Source organism: Dromaius novaehollandiae, chromosome 8, assembly GCF_036370855.1.
Source record: "Dromaius novaehollandiae isolate bDroNov1 chromosome 8, bDroNov1.hap1, whole genome shotgun sequence".
NCBI classification, from domain to species: Eukaryota; Metazoa; Chordata; class Aves; order Casuariiformes; family Dromaiidae; genus Dromaius; species Dromaius novaehollandiae.
Window position 1 is genome coordinate 42,212,496 of NC_088105.1, and position 18,625 is coordinate 42,231,120.

General features: G+C 39.2%; 1 long non-coding RNA gene across 1 annotated transcript in view; it reads left to right on the forward strand.

The window, feature by feature from the left end:
* The window catches only part of LOC112982275 (uncharacterized), a 32,322-nt gene that overhangs the window by 881 nt on the left and 12,816 nt on the right, over positions 1 to 18,625 (forward strand). The window contains exons 2-3 of the long non-coding RNA XR_003258945.2: positions 8,942 to 9,211; positions 14,196 to 14,346. This is a non-coding gene — a long non-coding RNA (uncharacterized LOC112982275). The remainder of the gene's footprint in view (positions 1 to 8,941; positions 9,212 to 14,195; positions 14,347 to 18,625) is intronic.

The following is an 18,625-nucleotide window of genomic DNA, read 5'->3' on the forward strand; positions in this document are numbered from 1 at the left end:
TGCTCCAGACATCTGGAACAGTTCTCTAAAGAAGCAGAGTCAAATTCCTTCTTATTCATAGTGCTTAAATAACAGGAAACTAATTCCCCCTCTTTTTAAATACTCACTTGTTTCATCTCCCCTCCCACTGAGCAAAGCCTTCAGACACACGGTGGGGGAGAGGGGAAGACTTGTTAAAATAATTTTGAATACATTCAAGTATTATGGACATTTAGAAGTCTTTTGCGTGGAAATCCTCTAAAATAGCATCTCTAACAAGTTCAATAGAAGTGGTTTTATCACACAAACATCATAATCGCAAATGGAAAAAGATAGAAAAAGCATTTACTTTCTAAGTGAAAATGAACCAAATTAAAAAAAAATCAGTATCTTTTAACATCCATATTAACAAGAGAAAAATGGATAGGATCTTTTAACTGCTCTTGCATCTGGCACTGCAAGTACTGCTGATTTAGACTAATGCCAGCAAGTACAATAGGAGGTGAAATTTGTCTAGGCCACAGTGCAATGGTGTTCAGTGCTTCTTCTCATAAGAAGTACCCATTCATTTGTGGACAAAACCTCTTCTATAGTCCCAAATAGTGTCACTGGGGAGGATGTGGATTGGATTAGAGTTGCAAAAAGGAAGCACTAACGCTGCAGTTGACTATGCTGTTTTGCCTTGATACGAATTATACAAACCGAGATAATCAATAAGGTATTAGACTGTTGAAAACCTATTAGCACGTGGTTAACATGCCAGTGTTCACAGCAGTACTCTGCAGTGTAGAGAGAGGCCTTTGGTGTAGCACACTTCAGTGGCTTAAGTTCAGTAGTAATAACTCTTGTTTAACAAGAGATGAGATTGACTCTCATAAATTAGAAGATTGTTTTCATGATCCATCTAATCTGCTCTATTAATAAAAATAGACCAAATCCTTCTAGCACAATTCATTTCTCACTTCCACTTTCAAGTGGTCTCTAAATGTAAGAAATCATGCCTGCCCAATTAATCACGGTACTGAACATCTTGAATACCTGTGGAGAATGCGAAACTATAGCTATTCAAAAGTTTAAATTAAACACTTGAGCTAAATTAGGGAGTATTTTAAATAAAGTGACTGTTGTCCAGTAGCAAGTAAGAACTAATCTCCTGGCTCATTCCTTTTCATCAGAAAATTTCAAGAGAGGAAAAAAAAAAAACCCACAAAATGGTTGGTTACCGTAGGGCTTTTTGAATCTGGCTGATGCCATTTTTATAAAGTAAGAAAATAGAGAATAAAGCCCACAGGTAAAATATTTGAAGTTCCACATTATTTTAATTTACATCTTAGTGACACAAACAGGCTTTCACATATAGCATCACTGTGTTAACTGAATTTTCTCCACCTTCTACTATTTAAGCACCATGCCGACTTGGCAGTCTTAAGAAGAAACAGCTGAATACAATGTATCATGTTATTTCTACACTTTGGGAATTGTCATATTGCGTCTGTGGGATTAAATTTTTTAAGGAGTTGTCAAGTTTAATTGGAGAGTTCACACAATCCCAGCTCTGGTGCTGTGATGTAGCCAGCAAGTGTTTTTCTTTTGTCACTTTACACTAACTCGTAGATCTAAATAAAACCATCTGTGAACAAAGCCTGTGGAAATAGGCAAACAGCTTTAGTACATTGTTTTTCCTAAGGTTTGATTTGTACGTTTTGTCATTTGCTGGATGTTTGATTACATTTTAAAATTTTAAATATGGTGTTCAGTGATGTTGATGCGGATAGCTTCAGCCAGGCATAATTGCACAAACTACTCTGCTTGCTGTGCTTCAGCCCCCGTCTACCCCAGCTGCTTGCCAAGGTTTTTCTACATCACAGGAGAGGCTTTTCCTTTTGAGCCATGCTCCCTGATTCTCTGTGATCATGGGCACTGAAAACATCAGGACTGATGCCTCTGTAAGAAAGAACAGCGTCGTCCCTCTGTGTTACGCTGCTCACAGGCCAGCGGAGGTTGGAGCTTAAGGCTTCCTCTCAGAGCTCCTCCCTCCATATCACACACTGAGTAAGTGCTTTGGGGAGCTACAAACGTTGTTCTCCCCCACGCTCACCATTATCCTTTTCCTCACTAGCTGTTGCAATGCATGAACATGTGTTTCCCTGCATGAATTACAGGCTCTCAGCCATCTCTAGAACCCATCACAGCCTGATGAGACACTGCCTCCCGTGCACATACAATGTGTTTTATTATAAATAAGGTATAGATTATTTTATTATAATAATTACAAATGCCAGGCTTGGAAGCTGAACAGCATAGGTACAAATTTAAATCAGTATTGCACATCATGAGTCAGAGCAAAGTATCTATGTAGCATCTGCTGGGCCCTTTAACACCTCACAGCAAAATGAGGCAATACTACATTAGTTTTCTCTGCCCAGCGTTTGAAGATTACTGCAGCCTTAAACAAACTCATAAAAAGCAATAAGCTTTTGCTAAGTTTGGCCATGGTAAAACTCAGATGGCATTCAGACCTGAAAAGGCTGGTGCTCAGTATGGTACTACAGTTACATAAAACAACTACTTGTTTGAACTATGATGTGTGGTATTCATAAACTTGACAGACTATCTGTTACCTAAATTGAGCTTTCTGCGCCCTATTTGGCAATGTGTGACTGAAAAAAAGGGAAGAAAAAGTGCATCAGGGATTACTGCCAGTAATCTTCAGAGTTGACCATAGCCTCTTGGGGCAAACACATATGCCTCAGATAACATTAGTCTCAAGATGAGTGTTTCTGGTTCCACTCAGTGCAGTGTTCTCTCACTGTCAAGCAACAGTCCCAGAGATGTCTTTATTTCCAGCACAGGATACATGCAACAAGTGTTTAGCAGGGGAGGCCAGGCACTGGCTAAGTCCTGGCCTTTTTCTGAAAAGACTGAGTTTAGAAACTCGCCTCGCAGAAAGATCCCGAGAATGAAGATGAAGGGGCCACTTTCACCCCTTTGAAGATGCCTTTAGGCACAATCTCACCAAAAACCATGACCATCTGTGAGGTGCTGTATCAGCACCAAGGAGAATATTGTGTTACCAAGGCAAGTCCTCCAAACCAGGCTGAGGTGGCAACAAGCTGGATGTGAAAAGCTGTGCAGGCTCCCCTTGGCCCCAGAGCCCTACCCCACTGGCTGGCGCAGCTACCATGCAGTGAAGCTCTCGCCTGGCTGTTCAGTCATTCCTTATGCACATTATAATAATACACTACGGAGCAGACTGCTTACCAGCGGGGTTTCTGGCTAAGAAGGAACAACAGATCCCAACTGGAGAGGACTGGAGTGCTAAGATGTAGGAGCAAAGTACTTAAAAAAAAATCTCTTAAATTTATTTGGAAAGTCCTTTTGACTGTAAATTGCAAGATATTGGTAAGAGAGTGAGTGTTATTTGCCTCCCTAAATACCAAGAGAACTAAAGCCAAAGTCTTGCTAGGAGGCGAAGCATTGCCTTACAATATAAGTTGTAATTGCTTCAATTTTTCCATGGAACCGATTTGGATTAATTTCTGTATTATCATCAGAGGCAAGAAAATTGATAGGAATCTTCTTTTAACTACATGTGGAGAATGGGAAATGCAATTTTGATCAGAAATATCATTCATTTCATCACTCATCAGCAGACAAACTGTCAAAGACTCAAGGTAGAGTGTCCAGTTAAAGTTAGTTACCTAGAACTTAGAACTCTTAAAACTTAAAGCAATTTTCTCCATGTGCCTTTTGGAAGATGTTTCAGCTTGTGCTAACTCTCACCTGTTCTGATGCAGTGCCTATTTGTTTTGCCTCTAGCATTTACTTAATATTAGTTTACAAGCTGCAGGTAGTAAATGCATGGTGAGATTGCTGGGCTAGGGACTGAGTCATAAAAGCCTTTTACAGCACTTACTTAATCTTGGAAAAGTATGTATTTCGTAAGTGAACTCCCAGTAGCATTATGCAAGCAGTGTTCTGGGGTATTATCCCTTCTGTTTCTCTATGCAAATGGAGATCTCTCTTCCATGTGGTGAGAGTCAACAGGGAAGATACATATACACTCAAGATGTATTTACAGAGAAAGGAAACTACTCTAAAATATCTTCCTTTTCATTTCTTACAATCTTTAAAATACTTAGAGTGCTCATTTGTAGATACTTATTCTATTTAGACAAAAACAATCCCCCAGAAAGCCGTATGCTAATCCACAAACAGAAGAACACAAACTGAAACCCTTTGCTTCCTGCAACAGTGGTGGGAATTATCCCAGCATAAAGATGAATAGCTTATGTATGCATTCATAGAAGATACTAGTAATGTGTACCAATTATTTATTTGGTAGGAAAATATATTTATCTTTACAAAACAGCACAAAAATATACATGAAAACATCCAATCATATATATGCCTGTCCAAAGTTATGTAAGAAAGGTAGCTAGTATAAATTGTAAGAATATGGATGGCTAAAAGATTTTGTAGAATATATGGAAATTTTTTAAAAGACATCTCTCAGTAATAGTTTTGTTATAGCTGATCATGTCTTAGGGCTAGACTAAATGACTTCATGTACCTTCTGGGCTTATTTTCTGTGAATGTTTTATAAAACGTATGTGATCCAACAGTTTATCTCACTAATATGAACAAAAATTTGGAAGCTGAGACCCACTTTTGCTCAAGTTCTCAATTTGCAAAAGAAGGAGTTATATATCCCTCCTCCTTAAAAAAAAAAAAGGAAAGAAAGAAAGAAAGTAAATCCCATTAAAATCTAAAACACTGACACAAACTTTCATCTTCATGTTAATTTAAAATTCTAGAGCCTATGGAAATTGAGTTATTCAGCCTGTGTTTATCATTATGTTCTTACTACTTTTCATTCTAGTGTCCCAGACAGGGATCAGAGCCCATTGCAGTAGATGTAGAAGGAAAAATAAAGTCTTTATTCTAAGAAGCCTACAATCAAGTTAAGTATATGTTTGGGAAATAAGTTTAAGCAGGTGGTTCTACTGATCTGCTCCTCCAAGCAGAGAATTAAGATGTAGGTCTCATTTTGAGCCGACAGATAAGAAAAGCAGAGATGACGGTATCAAGTCAGCATCTTAAAAAACCACTGTGTGCCCCTCATTGAAACCAAAGTTCTTGCTACAGAAGTCTATTATAAGACTTCAATCAGATCTTTTATGCCCTTCAGTGATTTCCTTGGTTTGTTTAAATGATTCAGCTTCACATACACACCAATGTCACCCTCAGAATAGCTCACACCACACATTTCTCCAAGATGTCAAGATATTGATGTATCTCCAAGCCCATAAAACAAGGCTTTCACAGAAAGCCTTCATCTCCAAGAGGCCTATCCTTTACTACAGGATAATACATTTGTGAGCTACTAGTGGTTTCACTAATCTCCCTCCTGCCTCCATTTTACTTTGTAGCTGTAGTCCTTAGGGGAGAGAATAGAGATTCAAGCTGTAAAAAGTTTGGGGGGTGGGGAGAGAAATAGCAGAAAATAGAGATGAAGTAAAAGGGATCCAATGAACTTCAACCTAATCTGTGTATCAGTTATCCAAACACAAATTTTCATGAACCCCAAGCAGATTATTACCCACGCATCACGTAGTGCAAAAAGCAGAGAGGGCAGTTAGATGTACGAGAAAGAAAAAATTCTTATACAAAGTACGATTTATTAGTGTGATGGCATTAGCTGATCATCATCCAATAACAGATACAGCTTTCTTGATTTAGATATTTGTTTCAGGGCTAATGTTTTCTCTGACAGGACAGTCACTAGCCATAGTCACAAGCAATTTTTAATATTTCGAAGTGTGAGCAATACTAAGAATATCTCGTATTTAATTCTGTGCTACACAGTGGCGCCTAAATACTTTGGCAAAGGCTCAACTGGTTCTGAAGATGTTATAACATCTTTCATGCATATCCATTTCTTTTCTCTAGATTCCCTTGTAATTCAAAACCAGTTGACTGGGAGGGAGGGTGGGGGAGGAAAATCTTTACACTGAAGAAAAAGAAAATCTTGTTATGCCAGAAACTGCTCTCCCTTGGCCTCAAAATTACCACCGTACGTAGCAAGGAGAGTAATACATGGTTGACCATGGGCTCAGCTTGACCCGTTTAACTATTAATATAATGTTTCCATACCTTTCTTCCTAAAGTTATTCTTTAGATGAGCTTTATGATGACAATTCATGCAGCGATGAATTGCACTTTATGAAACTGTACATTTTGCCTCAGCATCCAGATGTTTTGTTGTTGATGTCGACCATAAATCTTTTCATAGTTTTGCTTAGGAGTAAAGCCTTAAGAAAATCATTTTCTTAGCCAAAATACTGACTTACTTAGAAGATGTACATTTTGTATGAAACATGTACAAGGAAGAGCTATTTTCCTGTGACATATTCTCATTTGTTAACATAATTTTGACAGTCTCATTCCTGAGTGCAATGCAGTCTGAAGACGTAAATGCTAAGCAGTGTTATAATTAGCATGTAATTTGCTCTAGACTTCTCGTTCCAAAATAATGAGATGCACAAATGAAACAGCTGGACTGACAGAGGGGCTAGTAAATATCTTTGATAAGGCTATTGGCCATAGATTAAGTCTCTTTTGGGCTTTGCAGAGCAGGAGTTCAGGAACTGAGTCTGAATTAACAGGATGACACTAGTGTCTCCCACTGCAGATGCCTGGGAATGCCCAGTTTTAAACCTGTCACACCAGGATAACATTAGAGTCCTAATGCAGACTCCTGTATTGTTTCAGGTCAGGTGATCTGAAAGCTGTAAGAAACTGAATAATATGACTGCTAATATGCTTCAGGACTAAAAAATGCAAAGAGACACAGAACTGCCAGCTTACAAGTACTAAACTCAAGTTGAAGTCCTCCCTATTCAGAAACACACTCATAATTTCTTTCCCAGTCCACTGAAATTAGGCACAGAATATTGACCTTTTCAGTTGTTATTGTTTTAATGCTTTCATAGAAAAGTAGGCTTTCCTTCATGTCCTTCTTCAATAAATTCTACTGTAAAGAAGAACTCTCTTTGAAAGAGAGAAGTTGGAATTTTCGTGTATTGATAGTTTGTACAATTGCTTGATGGAACACTTAAAAATGAGTGATCTGTAAGTATAGTTGCACAGTATATTTGTTTTGTCATGAATATGTATACCTCTATATATTTGACATTTATTATGCTAAATTTTATAGGCTATTTTATTCAAGCATCAGTTGAAAGCCCAAAGATCAGAGGGCATGATATAATTCAGAAAGGCTACACTCTACCTTTCATTGAACTCTACACAGTCTAAAATAGGTAGTTTGTTGTAAAGCCTTTAGTCAACTCAGTCTGTTTTAAAAGTATTCATTGTGATGTACGACGGACTGTTCAAATCCCCAGGCTTTTGACTCAGACCAGTTGTTTACATCTAAATTGCTTTCTTCAATAAGCTCAAACTTTAATTTCCAATATATTAAATTTGTGTTGTTCAGAACAATAAAAGGTTCTTTTTATTGGCTTTGTTCCTACAATTATTAGATTAAGAATGTCATTAAGTAGTAGTTTATCAAGATTTCTTGTAGATATAGTTTGACATTTGTAGCTATGAACAGAGAAGATTTTTACACCAGTTCAGAAAGGTTAAAAAAAAGCCCTCTGCATTTGATAGCCCCATACCACTCCACTGTGTCTTATTAAAAATGATACTTCTGTGGTGGGTGAAATGGACCCATGGGAAGAACACTGGCAAAGCTTACGACCTGCTAGCTGTGCTCCACATACGCTCCTCTTCAGACAGCAGGGAACTTGGCTAGAGGTTTTGATAGCTGTCCTCCCTCCTGCCTTTCCTAATACATTCTGTAAAGTGGTGAATCTAATGCTGAAAGTTTGCCGTTTTGCTCTGTTAGAAGTTATCTTGGTTTTGTTTCTGATGAATGTGAAGGTGAACACAGGAGTTATCTGCTGTAAAATAGCATAAGCCCACCTTTTTCAAAACAGTTTTCTTATACTCAAAATGATGCTCAAGAGGTCATTAAAAACAACAAAAAACAAATAATTCTTTAAGTAGTGAGAAGACAGCTTTTTAACTGTCTCATCACAAACAAGAGTCAACTTTGGCTTAATAAAACCAGCTTCCCCAAATAACATTTAGCACCAATTCATCCTGCAAAGGACAGGACATATCTTGTAGCCTACTAAATAGTCAGTAGCACAACATACTACCTTTCATGGTGCAAGATGGCAATATGATATGTAAAAGTCATCCCCCCAGCCCCTCAGCCTGTGTCCATGCCACCCTGCCGCCCTTGCAGCACCTCGGGAGATGGGCACGAGCAGTGCCCGCAGGCCAGAGCCAGCCTCTGAAGCAGCTTCCGTATCAGCATAATGAAGTGCTCTTTAGACACCAGCATTTATATGCATTAGTGGAACATCGACTTCATGGCAGTGTTCAGAAAACCTATGTTACAGTTACTGGGAACAATGCCATTTTTAATTTCTAGTCTTTTATCACGTACTGGTAGAGGTTGCTATATAGTCTGTGGCTGCAGACAGAACAGGCAAGCAAGAGGAATTCCATATGTCAGGGTGCAATGCAGGTGGGATATCCTTGTATTTTATCTCTGAATAGAGAAATACTTGTTATATGTTTATATTGAAAAGCCCAAGTGCCTTAAGACCTTTGGGGCCGTGATTTTAGTATGCACAAACACTACACACACACACACACTTTCTTTAAACCAAGTGACTCTGCCTGATAGTTTGCTGCAGAGGTAAACTGAGATAGTTTATGTGCAGTGTATCTTTATTTTCCTCTTTAAAATCATGTAACCAAAAATCAGGCTTCAATGTCAAGGATGAATAGTTTGACATGCACCTATGAATATATGTAATGTGTAATGGATTTGTGCAAGATTATCTTTACAAGACTGACAAACATTTTGTCTTTACTGTAGTTATGGTGCCTGCATTTCAGAGAATAATACATTCACGTGAAGTGACAGTGATCAGAGTCATAAAAATGAGTGGTGAGGAAGCATTTTCAAGCACACACGCTGGCTTTTAAGACAATAATCGGTCCCAGCTCAGAACACACTGCACAGTGAAAGAAGCACGTGGACCTCTCTCCCACCTGTGGCCGGCAGACCACCCTGTTCTTGCCCACATGTGGCAGCGCTTTAACGAGGCTGGCAAAGAGGGATGGATGTTGTGCCTGACTGAACAAGGTAAGGACTGTCTGTAGCATTAGCAAAGAGAGCAGGAGCTCTCCTGCTTCTTGTTCCAGGGCTGAGGAAGAAGGAGAGCCAAAATTTGAGGAGACTGTACCCTGAGCCACAGGAATACCTCTTGTTCAGGGCAAGGGCTCAACTTCCTCTGCCTTCAGCACTGACGATGAACATACTGCGGTGTGCAGCCCTCATTATATCGCAAAGCACTATACAAGTGTTCACATTTACCTGTCAGCTTTAGGTACAGTATGTAGAGTCCTTTGACATAGCCCTGGATATTACTAACCTCTCTTAGAAAAGCTTTCAATTTGGTCATGTCAGCCTCAGGATTCTCTCCTTTAAGTGACAATAAAGACTGTCTAGGATGAGGCTCGCATTGGCAAAGGTCTGTTGTGCTTTTTTCTCTACAACAGACACACAGAACGTAGGGAAATAATTCCACCTCTCCTGGCTTGCAGGAGCACTTAAATATGCAGAAGCTTAGTCAAAGCATACAAAAGCCAATAGATATTCGGGATTGAGCACTTGAAATATCAGTACACATCCAGTCCCACCTGTAGCCACAGCCAGCTCACTGGAATAGCCCAGCCCTGACAGGGGTAGGTCATTGAGGAAGTTAAAGAAAATCTCATACTCCTTTTTTGTTCAGTTCCTAATAAAATGACACTCAAGAAAGAAAGGACAGAAGCTAGGGGTGAAAATTAAAGCAGTATACTTATCTTGAACTGCTGTGCAGCACAGATGAATGCTTTCATACCATTTTGCACTTGAGTTTTGACCTAGGGCAAGGTTTTCCTTTGAGGTAAGAATCACTCAGTAACATCCTTATTCTTACTCAATTAGAAGTTTTTTATTAAGAATGGCTATCAGCTCTGAACTATTTGTTAATCTAAATGTCGTACTGTATTCATTTTAAGAATGACCTCTGACAGCCAATCATCTCTGTTTTACACTAATTAAGTTCCGAGTGTCTGAAGATGAAAGGAGAGTAATATACAATGCATCATTTGGGAAGGAAAGCTCTTTTTGGTTCTTACTCCCCCATACAAAGGAATTTTGTTTGAGTTGTTTAAAGTACATGTTTTCTGTCTAAGATGAGAGACCAACTTACAATACTGACTTTCAGAATCTATAGATAGCATTCATAAGGCTTTAAAGAGAAATCTGTTTGGGCACAGTTTAGAACTAATCACAACCTTTCACTGCTATGGTTGATGCCAAAAACTGAAGGAACGGATACTGACTAGAAATGGACAACTCAGTGTCTAAATCCAAGTTAGAAAGATTCTTTCCTGCCCTCAAAACACGCTTTATGGGCTATTGTCATACCCCCCCACCAATGTCTCACAGACATTGTAACAATGTCAAGTGTATTTGTCCATAAATTAATGTTTATGGAAAAACAAATCTGAAAGTTGCTGGGGCTTTAGGTATGCTGAATGTATATGAGAGAATTTAAGGATTGCTGATAAGGACGAAACGTCCTTGCTGACCACAAGGAAAGAGGAAATGTTCGGAAATAAACAAGTTAGCATGAAACATCTGGTGGCAAGAAGATGTTGAGAAAAAAGCACTCCAACGGATCAGAGCAAGCAGAAAGGCGCGTGGACAAAGCATGAAGATTGTTATCGGCTAATGAAGGACGCTGCTTTTGCACATGCAGCATGACTAAGGGAAAAATGTATGCATAAAAGCTTAGCCGGGAAATGGAATAAACGGAGCTTGATTCCACATCATATTGGTGTGATGTTTCTCTCCCTTCACTCTTCGGGCCGCAGCAGAAAGTGGCAAGTTTAGCCAACAATTTTCATTCTCCTCTCTTCTGTCTAATAACTCAGATCAGTATTGCCAGTAAGATGGGAACATTTCTCTGCCAGCCTTGCAGTCTTAAACTCCATTCACATATATTAGGCAAAAGAGACCACATAGACATTGCACTTGACCTTCCCATAATGTGGAATTTTATCCAATGATCCCCATATCAAGCCAAATAATGACTGTTTTCCCCTAAGCACTCTTTTACCATCTGTGAAGGGTAGATAACACATAGACTTAACTAATAACAAGTGAATTGTCAAAGTGTATCTCTCCCATCCCAAATGAGAGTGAACATTTTAGTGAAAAGAATAAACTAATTAGATACATGTACCAAATTTTATTGTGAACTCTCTTTAGATGTAGATCCTACCTCCCAGGTGGAAAACAGATTGCTCATTTGTTAAGACAGCTTGCTGAGGCTTTTTTTTTTTTTTTGGCTTTATAGGTACATTCATGAAGGTTTGCAGTTGATAAGTGGGGCAATTTGCATACCTAGTTGGGATATGGAGTTTGATGTATCCCTCTGCAATGCAGACAGCTCCAAGCATTTATAAAAGCAGGACACAAGTGCAGCTGAGCAGTACTGTCCTATCCCACAGAAAGGCACATGATGCTTTTTTAAAACATTTGTGCAACACTCTCATTAGCTGATAAAGCATGATTGTTAGAGACACTTTCTGCACCTTTAGCGTCTTTGTCTTCAATCACTAAGATGTGTGGCATTTCAAAAAGTCAAGTGGGGGGGATTAGACTCAGCTGAGAAAGATATCTTTGCAGAGAGATTGCAAATACCAATTTGAATGGGAAGCACATTTACAAAGAAGGGCAAAGCAGAAATCATTCTGTCTTTATTTCCATAATAAAAAGGAAGAGGACCTTAAGCACCATGTATCAAAACAGAAAGACTTATCTGATGGCAATCAGAGATTACAAATAGTTTTGCTACAAATGAGCGTACTTCCTCAGAAGTGACAACACCCTTTCAGTAAATAAATCATTAATACCTAATATTCTTTTATACTGATTTGCATATTTTAATAGCAGAAGGTTTGTTCTCTTTATCTGACGGTAGCTTATGATCTGAACCGGAGCAAAGAGTCCTGTGTTCACCTCTTAAGACACTGGGAGGAGAGGAAGGAAGGAGGGAAGGAGCTCACACAGCACAACTGTTATTGCTCGAGGCAGAGCGTGGCAGAATCGTCCCGGCACCACGACAGAGCTCAGTCCAGAGCTCCTCATTCCACTAGAGAGCCCGCACGAAACTGCCCTCCCCCCCAAATCTGTTTGCATGGAGTTGTGGCAATGCTAGTAGGTCACAGGAGCCAGGGATAGTGACCGCAGCTGGGACAGCCAAGGAGAGCCTGTGTGTGGGACAACCCCAGGACAGTCTCGAAGAATGAATCTACAAGCCAGCCAAGGCTCTCTCCTGCATGAGCAGCATCCCTCAGGGCACATGCTAATTCAAGGAGGCAAAAAGTGTTCACAACTGCACACCAGACCACAGAGCCCGGTCAGCTAGAGCAACCCTGCCAGCAGACCAAAGGAGGGTTGTGGCTTGGGTGACCTGCTGCCTCGGTGAACCCCTGTACTCCCCCAATGAAGCGGTTTCTCCTCCCTCAGCCAGGCAGACTGCTGGAAGGATAACTTACTTTGATTAGCAGCTAACAGACTACCCAAATTGTAACCAGCCCCCAACGGAAACCTTTCAGCCGAAGGCCCTCTCACACAGGTAAGAGGAGCCTGGACCAAACCACCCCTGCATTAGGGAGCAGCCCGTTGAGAGCGCCGGCCCTGGCTGCAGCTCGGGCAGCTGCAGTGCTAGGCTGGGCTGGCCCCAACTGCACATCCCCAGTCTATACTGGGTGCATGGGCTTTAAAGGTGGTCACTTTAATCAGAGCAAATGGAAACAGCTTCTCAGATCTTAGCTTAATACTCACACATAATTGTTCCAAAAGAACTACTTGCTTTTTAAACTTTTTTTTTATTAATGAACAAGAGAAAAAAATCATTTGAGGCAATGAAAACATAAGTAGAAAAGCAGTTTATATCCAATGTTTTAGTCTCAACACACTGGCACTGTCCTGTTTTACACTGTTATTTATCAGTAACTGGGAATGGAAGACTAGAAGATGTTCTTGTTGCACCTAATTCTCAATCAATTTTCAGTGCATCTTCTTGATAGTAGTTATTTATCCTTTTTGACCTACTCAGAACAATGATTAAATAGAGATTATAGCAAATACTTAAACACTTCAATCGGTATACCCCTTAGAATTTCACCAGTTTAAACTAGGAGAGAAGCAGACCTGCTTTTTATAGTCCTTGTAATAAAATGAAAAATGTTTCAGCTGACTTGTTCTGGCATCCTTCAAATGTTTATATAATACAATTATATTCTTAAACACAGCCCTAATCCTATTTTTAAAAAAGGTATATGTGATAGTTTTCATTTTACTTGCATCTCTCATGCATACATATTGGGAAATGTTTCCTTCAAGCAAGGAGAAGACTGTTTTAACATTATTCATTACTTAGAATGATACTGAGACAGTAGACCAGCATAAAAAAAATAGATGTGTATGCATACACACACACACACACACATATATATATATAGCATTCACCCTGGAGGAATTTAGAGAGAACTTCATTACTTTACATTCTTCTTCACATCTGCATATTGCTCCAGCACAAAAACCAATTTATTACACCTTCTACTAGCATCAATATCCTGCAACTACCCATCATTCTGGGTTAAGATACTAAAGCAGAAGAAAGTTTCATACACTCCTCTCTACCTACCTGGGAGGAAGGGAAGGGGGGGGGGGGGGAGGCAGACTGCCCTGCTTCCCTTCACACACTGATTTCTAGCACCTGGGACAGATTAGAGCAGCTTAACTTCACCTGAAGCTCTGTGACTTTATCAGTAAAGCAGCAGCCACTAGCTGTGTAGAGTGAGAAAATTTGTCCCTATCCAACCAATGTGCCCTCATTTAATTAGGGCAAAAGGACAGAGACAGAAGTAGAACACAGAATAAGGTTTGTCTGACCAGCCTGCTATCATTTCCTATGGCCTGCCTGTAATGGGTAAAATTTAAATTACTGCTGGGTCTGTAATATTTTGCCTTCTTTTCAACAACAGTTTTTCCTATCTGTTCTAAGGACTCTCTGAACAGGATCACAGGAAAATGGATGGATGAGAGACTGCTGGGAAGACACTGTCTGAAGAAAGGACCAGTCAGCTGTCCTGTACTTTTGCTGCTCTTAAGGGCTACTTTGCCAATTCAGAGGAAACGCCAAGCATCACAAAGCAGTAAGTTGTAGAGGCAGACAAGGAAGGAAAACAAAAGCAATAATAAAGAGATCACACTACTTCTCAGTAGGGAACAAACACATTATGTGACAGCCCCAGTGAGTCCAGTTCTAATTTACCAACTCTGGTATTAGAAGGAAGAAGAAAGACAAAGCCCTGTTCAATTAGTTACAGTTTATGTATTTAGAGAATAACACAGAAGAAGGAATGGTAGCAGGAGTAAATCAAGTGTGCTAGACAGATGAAAGGGTTAATTAGCAGCTGTCAGTAGTTACACTTTTTTTTACATATCCTGAGAAAACAAACCCTATTATTTAGCCAGTGAATGTACATGGTGGTGACATAATGCTTCTATCCTCTCCTTCATTAGTAGATGGAAACATTACACAGATGTATTTCTGGAACTAATTAGAATGATCCTGTTCTTTCAGCTTGCTTGTGCAGCTTAAATAAGACTCCTATTAACTCAGTTGTTTTCTTAATCCAGCACTAGACTTTTAAATACTGTTACTACTAACACAACAGTGACTTCAGTCTGAGCAGCTCTGTTCCGTAGACACATTACTATATTGTTAATGTGATTTAAACCTTGATGCGTGCACCTTCAATACTTTTTTTTTTTTTTTTTTTGTGCTACTGATAAGCAATTTGAAAGGGTGACTTTGAAAAGGCTCAGGTTGCTGGAAAAATAATTCAGTCAACAGATGAAGAACGCTTTTCCAATAGCAAAGCCTGCTACAGAACAGCCAAATTCACCCTGGCAATCAATGGCTCTGGTTTGCTCAGAAAGGTGCTAATAATGTCTCCCAGCTCTATGCTAGGACCTGCGACACAGCCCCCCAGCAGAAACACCCTGCAGTCAGCTGCAGAGAACTTGTAATGTGGGGCCCATCAAAAGATGTAAATATTGCATTAAGATAATGATGATAGAGAAAGAAAATGTTAAATCTGCTGTAAACCCACTGACTATCACAAAAAGGTATTATTTAAACTTTACCCTGTCAACTGAATAACAAAAGTAACAAATAGTAGGTATCAAATGTTGACAACTTGTAGAGGACTGAACTTTACCTGGTACAGCATGTAGAGTATATTGCCCTGTGTGTCTCCCATGAAAAGAAAAATATTATTTTAAAGGCCTTAATAGGTGTAGTGACAGTGGCTCCCATCCAGCATTAAACCTTGAACCTCTCCAAGCCACTCTCTTCTCTCACGCTGCGAGAGGAGCTATGTGGGCTATTTCTGTTTTATCCCAATGCCTCTTCACATTATGGAAAGATGTAAGCTAAGAAGTGTCCACCCTGGGCAGGTGACTTCCCAGGCTAGCAACCCCTGAGGCTGAGGGAGAGATGGCAGCGATTCGTGTTCCTACAAAGGACAGTCGCCACTGAGGGATGACTCTAGAAGCTGCTGGTCCTGGGATGAAACCTAAAACTGAAGTCTTGAAGTCTTGTAGGCTTTTCACCCATTTACTTACACTGACTTTCAGTTAAACATGTGTATACCAAGTTTTAGTGAGTTAGAAGAAGAAGCCTAAAATTGCAAAGCTCTTTGGTATGTTTCCAGTTTTAAGTGCTGTTTTGTTTCTAGGACAGTTGTTTTTCCATCCATTTTTAAACCAGTTTCCATTACGTATTAACTCTGAAGGAATCTGATAACGTTCCTCTTCATTTGGCTAATATTCTATCTATTTTTTCTTTCCTTTTCTGAGATGCTGAATAGGATGACTATGCAAAATTAAAGTATCGCCCCATTCAGCTCTCTGAGTAACATTTTATTAATAGGAAGGCATAGTTTACAAAAGGATTCCATGTTTTTCAAATATAAATGTGTTAGTTAAAAAGAATAGTCTCAGCTTTGGGAAGCATAAGATAAACTGAGTTACTTTACAGGTCATTCTGTGACTTGAAGAGTCCAGGCACTTTGCTCTGCATCATACTGTAATTTGTAATTGACAGTTATCTTACCAGAGCTTTGCAGCCAAATCAAGAGATTGTTCTCCATAGACAGTCAGCTGGGTAAATGTCAAGAGCTCAAAAAGTAAATTATAGTGCAAACAGGTTTGATATTTCTATGAAATGAAAGTTAAGCACATTTCTTTTTAAAATACAGAATTTTATTTAAAACAAGTGAAAACCTTCTATTGTGACCTTTATGAGATTCCAAACAGTGACGAATTTGGTCATTACAAATAACCTTTTCCTAGCAAGAGCTTTACCAATGGGGACTTCCTTGCAGTAATATATATGAATTAATATGAATTAATTTCCATCCTACAAAACAATAAATAGTATAAAAATCTTTTAAAATACTTTATCTACAGTAAAACATTAATAAAAACAAAAACAGAAGTAGCACTTTAAAGTGCCAACATCAAAACAATTCCATAGCTCTTCTACTATTTCAACAGCAAATAAGTATTCTAGGATTTGCCTTGCTATTTGTCTATATGATTAACCTGAAGGTGAGAATGAGATCATTAAGCTGGGATTACTAGCATGTTTAGAGCTCTCATCATGCCTGCGGTACCTTGTTGTACAAACTAACAGTATTCCCAGCTTCTCACTTTCCTTTTAACTTTACATTGACAAGCACTATTCTATACTTGCAAATTAAAAAGAAAAATCAGTAGTCACTAAATGAAACATAAAGCTCTGAGCAGTTTACTCAAAGGATACCAAATCACATCTCATGATGTAACTGACACACTGATACTGTGCTTTGTGAAACAAACATTATTCCATTTACCAATGGACGCTCAAAATTTGTTCATGTCTTTCAACGCATTAGACAATGAATTACTATGTACCATTTTCAATTAGAGCTAATTGCATTCTGTTGCAAATATATGGTAATATAAAAATAGAATCAGCTGAACAGTTGACTTGAAGCTGCACCATCAGTTACATTATCAGACATATGGCTTAATACTGCCCAGACGGAACTAGAAAGCTCGTGTTATTTTTCCTTATCAGAGTAACTGTGACGTTCACTGTACTTCAGATGAGAACTGCAGTGCAAACTGCATGTAGATCACAGGTGGAAAATACACAGATATTACCCTGCCTGCTTTATCACATATGTAAAAGAAAGCCCCCCAAAACACTCTGCTTCCACTTTGACGTAGCTTCAAAGTGACTCCTAAAAATAAAAGTGGTCACCTTAAATAAGCAGTTTAATGAAGAAGAAAGCTAGATTGAGCAAAAATAATTTTGAAGCCTATATTCTAGCTCTGCCCCCATTAATGCTGATCCTAGTCTGAGAAACTCACCTCCACACTAGCTACTCTATTAAACTCCTTCCAGAGCTCACCCGACACTAGCAGAAATATTTGGTGTGCCTTTAGGACGTTGCATGAGTCCCACGAGGGAATAGCAGGGTGCAGCCAGTGTACTGAATATTAATTGCCCAAGGATATAAATCCTAATTGTTTCTTACCCAGAGGGGTGCTCGGGAATCCAGCTCCCACTGATTTCATGAAAAAATAGGTATCTTAATACATTTAATGATCTGGGCCTTTAGCTTAATTGGACTCCACGCTCTTCAGACATCCTTTTGGCTAAATGGCACTTATGCCTGCTTCAGTCAGAAGCATAGTTTTCTCTGGATAAATCAATCTGACCGCTGTTTTTCCCTGCTTGCAGGTGGGATGGAACATAAATCCTACCAGCTGACAAAGACATAAAAAGGATCTTTGAGGCTGGACAAATAACATGTAGGTTTCTTTCTCCACAGACCGCTTCATAGACTGGGTTGGTTTCACTCCCACATCATTCCTGATCCTCATAAAAACAGATGTCATTGCCAGTAATATCCAGCCTGATAGGAGAGATTTGTTTTATTTGCTGAAGCACAACATTTATCACTCAAATACACTCAACCATGAGGTGTATAGTCAGCTTCAATAACTGAGTGCAGAAAACCCAAATGGATACCATTTTCAATTAGAGCTAAATTAGAAGGAAGAGTGCCATATGCTTAGTTAGTAGTGCCATCTCCTACCGCACACAGGGTTTTCCCATCCAGATACACAGTAAGTATGACCCTTCTGAGCATTTGTCCAAGAAGGTGCAGCTCAGGCTGTCAGGAGTTTGAAGACCTAATTTTGAAGGTATATACGCCAATACAAAGCCACTGCATGCACAGTGTCCTAGCAGATTGCAGTATATTGCTATTATTACTAAAGGCCCTCACTGTATTTTCACATATGATCATGATGGTGTTTTTTTGCTACTGATAAATAGAATTTCACTTTTCAACTTTCCAAAATAGCACAGAT